Source organism: Oratosquilla oratoria, chromosome 9 (assembly GCF_046742065.1).
Source record: "Oratosquilla oratoria isolate Oo_2021 chromosome 9, ASM4674206v1, whole genome shotgun sequence".
Classification (NCBI taxonomy): Eukaryota; Metazoa; Arthropoda; class Malacostraca; order Stomatopoda; family Squillidae; genus Oratosquilla; species Oratosquilla oratoria.
Genome location: NC_134785.1, coordinates 16,037,941 through 16,042,940, shown reverse-complemented (window position 1 = coordinate 16,042,940; position 5,000 = coordinate 16,037,941).

Genomic DNA, 5,000 nt, shown 5'->3' with positions numbered 1-5,000 from the left:
CCTCTTCAGCCCTGAGACCTTCTTCACACCTCAGACCTTCACCACTCAGACCTTCTTCAGCCCTGAGACCTTGAGGCCCTGAGACCCTGAGACCTTCTTCAACCCTGAGATCTTCTTCAACCCTGTGACCCTCTTCAGCCCTCAGACCTTCACTTCTCGGACCTTCTTCAGCCCCGAGATCTTCTTCAGCCCTGAGATGATCTTCAACCCTGAGACCTTCTTCACCCCTCAGACCTTCACTCGGACCTTTTTCAGCCCCGAGATCTTCTTCAGCCCTGAGACCCTATGACTTCGAGAGCTTCTTCAGCTCTGAGACCCTGAGACCATGAGCCCTTTTTCAGCCCTGTGACCCTGAGCTTTTCTTCAGCTTAGGGTCTTCCAAGAACGGGAGTCTCCAGCGAAGACGAACGCAAGAGACCCTTCAGCCGAGTCTTCAGGATACGCGAGAAGCCTCAGTGGATGAAGACCCAGAAAGACAAGACAAGACACATCAGTGCCTGTGATACAAGATACATTAGGGATGGAAAACTGACACAGAGGAGATGACGGAGAGGGGGAAGAGGAGGAGTAGAGGAAAGAGGAAGAAGAGGAGGAGAGGAGGAGGGGAAAGAAGAGGAGGGGAAAGAAGAGGAGGAGGGGAGGAGGGGAAAGAAGAGGAGGGGAGGAATAGGAGGAAGGAGGAGGGGAGGAATAGGAGGAAGGAGGAGGGGAGGAATAGGAGGAAGGAGGAGGGGAAGGAAGAGGAGGAGGAGGAGGAGGAAGGATGCTGGAGGAGGTTGGGGGAAGGAAGTGGAGGAGGAGGGAAGCGTCCGGAGGAGGAGGGGAAGGAAAAGGAGGAAGGAGGAGGAGGAAGGAGGAGGAGGAAGAGGAGGTGGAAGAGGAGGACGAGGAAGAGGAGGACGAGGAAGAGGAGGGAGAGAAAGAGAGGCACCACACACCTCTACTTCCTCTTCTTCCTCATCCCCGCTCTCTCTCTTCCTTTCTCCGCCTTCTGTTTCTCTTCCCTCTCCTTTATCCCTTACACTACCCTATTTCCTCCTATTCCTCCTCATTATGCTCTTCCTCCTCCTCTTCATTGTTCTCCTCTTCCCCCTTCTCCTTTTCATTGTTCTCCTCTTCCTCGTCACCCTCTTCCTCCACCTCCTTCTCCTCCTCCTCCCCTCCTCCTCTTACTTCACCTCCTCTTCCTCCTCCTCCTTCACCTTCGCCTCTGCCTACTGCGGTAATCCCATCTCTTCACTGGGCCGCTGATAATGGAGAGCGATTAAAACTTGAGACACAGCGAATGGAAGTTGCCCGCACGGACCGGCCCGAAGACGCCGGCGCTCCGAAGGAAGAGGGCAAGGAGGAGGAGAAGGAGGAGTAGGAGGAGGAGGAGGAGGAGGAGGAGGAGGAGGAGGAGGAGGAGCAGGAGGAGGAGGAGCAGGAGGAGGAGGAGGAGGAGGAGGAGGAGGAGGACGGGGGAGGAGGAGGAGGAGGAGGACGGGGGAGGAGGAGGAGGAGGAGGACGGGGGAGGAGGAGGAGGAGGACGGGGGAGGAGGAGGAGGACGGGGGAGGAGGAGGAGGAGGACGGGGGGAAGAGGAGGAGGAAGAGGGGAGGAGAGGGGGAGGAGAGGGGGAGGAGAGGGGAGGAGGGGAGGGGAGGTGGGAGGGGGAGGAGGAGGGGATGATAATGAGGAGAGAAGGAGGAGGGAAGGAGGAGAGGAGGAGGAAAATGAGGAGAAGGAGAAAGATGTGGAGGGTGTTTAAAAGATAGAGGATGTGGAAGAGATGGAGAATAAAGAGATGGAGGAAGAGGAAGAAGAGGAGGAGGAGAAAGAAGAAGAGGAGGAATGGTGGAGAAAGAGAAGGAAGAGGAAGAAGGGAAGGAAGAGGAAGAAGGAAAGGAAGAGAAGGAAGGGGAAGAGGATGAAGCGATGGAGGGGGAAGAAGGAAGAAGGGATGGAGGGGGAAGAAGAAGAAGGGATGGAGGGGGAAGAAGAAGAAGAAGAAGGAAGAAGAAGAAGAAGAGAAGAAGAGAAGAAGAAGAAGAAGAGAAGAAGAAGAAGAAGAAGAAAGAGAAGAAGAAGAAGAAGAAGAAGAAGAAGAAGAAGAAGAAGAAGAAGAAGACAGAAGAAGAAGAAGAGAAGAAGAAGAAGAAGAAGAAGAAGAAAAGAAGAAGAAGGAAGAAGGAAAAAGAAGAAGAAAAGAAGAAGAAAAGAAGACGAAGACGAAGAAGAAGAATATGAAGAAGGAAAAGAAGAAGAAGAAGAAAAAGAAGAAGAAGAAGAGAAGACGAAGAAAAAGAAAGAAAAATAAAGAAGAAGAAGAAGAAGAAGAAGAAGAAGAAGAAGAAGAAGAAGAAGAAGAAGAAGAAGAAGAAGAAGAAGAAGAAGAAGAAGAAGAAGAAGAAGAAGAAGGAATAGAGAGATTAACTACTTTTGTACCAGGCGGCACTTTACCTTTCATTATGTGTCCCACCATCTTTGGGGCTCCCTCTTGGTAACAAAGGGGTTGATGGGAGAGACCTAGTGAAGGCTGCTTGGCCCTCACGGCACTATGACACTACTTTATGTGGTACTGTTTGAGTACATCTGTAATACCGTATTTGCCGGCCCGACGCGCTTTCTTATTTCTAAATGTATCTAAAAATTACCCTGTGTCTGTCACAATATTGAATCTTATGCACAGAATCATACATAATCCCCAGAAAATTGGGTTAGAATGTTTCAATAAATGTATAATGAAACATACTTTTTTTTTTTCTAAAAAATATTCCTTATAAAATAGGGGTTCATCTTATGCTAAGGTGTGTCTTATACGCCGGCAAATCTCAGGTCAAGCGTCCGGTACCTCCTGATGTACAGAGACCAAACCAAGAGGTCATGGGAGATTACTGTAACGTGAGGATGAAAGAAGAACCAAGAAAGGATTGGAAAACCTTAGAGTTCCTGACGTAGGCTCTAGGAGGACAGTCTTAGGACTAGGGCAGGTCTGGGAATGATTCTTAAGGGACCTTGCGTTGGTCTTGTGAGGCATAGCTTGGTTTTGGGATGGTAGGAGGTAGGAGGGGGAGGAGGAGGTAGGAGGGGGAGGAGGAGGTAGGAGGAGGAGGTAGGAGGAGGAGGAGGCAAGTCCAAATCCATGACGACCTTGAAGAGACCTTGGGTAGACACGAGCGAAGTAAAAAAAAAAAATAAATAAATAAATAAATTGGGACAAGAACGTGGAATGAGGGCTATAGAGAAAACTTTTGGAAGGTCTTTTGGAGGGAAAAAAAAAACACCGAAGAATAAGAAAAGACCGATGGAAGGTCGTCAAATAGTCTCACCAAGTCATGATTTGTTTGTTGATGGATTTGTCGTGTATGGCGCCGCAGCATCTCGGTCATATGTCGGACTTAGCCGCGAGCCTGTTGTGGACGGGGATAGGAAGTAGGGCTACCGAAGGAAGGGAGCTTCTGAGAGACTTCGGGGACTTCTCTTCCGGCCGAAGTCCGATGGAAACCGGAAGAAATGCGGAAGACCTTCTGGGAGGACCTCGAGAGAGTCTGTCCTTGGTCAGAGGAACATTTGACGACCTCCGTCAGGAAGTGACCTAATGTCACATATGCAAGACGGACTCTGGACGGAGATGATGTTGGTGATGGTGGCAGTGGTGGTGAATGTGGTGGTGGTGAATGTGATAGTGGTCAATGTGGTGGTGAATGTGATAGTGGTCAATGTGGTGGAGAATGTGGTGGTGAATGTGATAGTGGAGAATGTGGTGGTGAATGTGATAGTGGTCAATGTGGTGGTGGAGAATGTGGTGGTGAATGTGGTGGTGAATGTGGTGGTGTGGTGGTGAATGTGGTGGTGAATGTGGTGGTGTGGTGGTGAATGTGGTGGTGAATGTGGTGGTGGTGAATATATTAATGGTGGTGAATCTGGGTGGGGAATGTGGTGGTGGATAATGTGGCGGGAAATGTGATGGTTGTGATGAATGTGATGATAGTGGTGAATGTGGTAGAGGTGGTGGTGAATGTGGTAGTGGTTGTGGTGATGGTTGTGGTTATGGTTGTGGTGATGGTAGTTGTAAGGGTGGTGATGGTAATTGTAAAGGTGGTGATGGCGGTGGTGGTTATGGTGATAGTGGTGAATGTGGTGGTTCTGGTGAATATGGTGTGATGGTGAATGTGATGTGGTAGTGAATGTGGTGGTGGTGGTAAATGAAGACGTAGGGAAAGTAGAGGAAGAGAAGATAAATGAGGACGAAGAATAACAAGTAATCCGAAAGGAAGAGGGTGAGGAAGAGGAAGAGGAGGAAGAGGGTGAGGGAGAGGAAGAGGAGGAAGAAGAGGAAGAAGAGGAGGAAGAAGAGGAGGAAGAAGAGGGGGGAGAAGGAAGAGGGGGAGGAGGAAGAGGGGGGAGGAGGTAGGAGGGGGAGGAGGAGGTAGGAGGAGGTAGGAGGAGAAGGTAGGAGGAGGAAGTAGGAGGAGGTAGGAGGAGGTAGGAGGAGAAGGTAGGAGGAGGAAGTAGGAGGAGGTAGGAGGAGGTAGGAGGAGAAGGTAGGAGGAGGAGGTAGGAGGAGAAGGTAGGAGGAGGAGGTAGGAGGAGGAGGTAGGAGGAGGAGGTAGGAGGAGGTAGGAGGAAGAGGAGAGATAGGAGGAGGAGGAGGAGGTTGGAGGAGGAGGAGAAGGAGGTAGGAGGAGAAGGAGGAGGTAGGAGGAGCAGGAGGTAGGAGGAGAAGGAGGTAAGAGGAGGAGAAGGAGTAGGAGGAGAAGGAGGTAGGAGGAGAAGGAGGGAGGAGGAGAAGGAGGTAGGAGGAGGAGGTAGGAGGAGGAGGAGGTAGGAAGAGGAGGAGGTAGGAGGAGGAGGAGGTAGGAGGAGAAGGAGGAGGAGGAGGTAGGAGGAGGAGGTAGGAGGAGGAGGAGGAGGAGGTAGGAGGAGGAGGAGGAGGAGGAGGAGTAGGAGGAAGTAGGGAGGAGGAGGAGGTAGGAGGGGGAGGAGGAGGTAGGAGGAGGTGGTAGGATGGAGGAGGA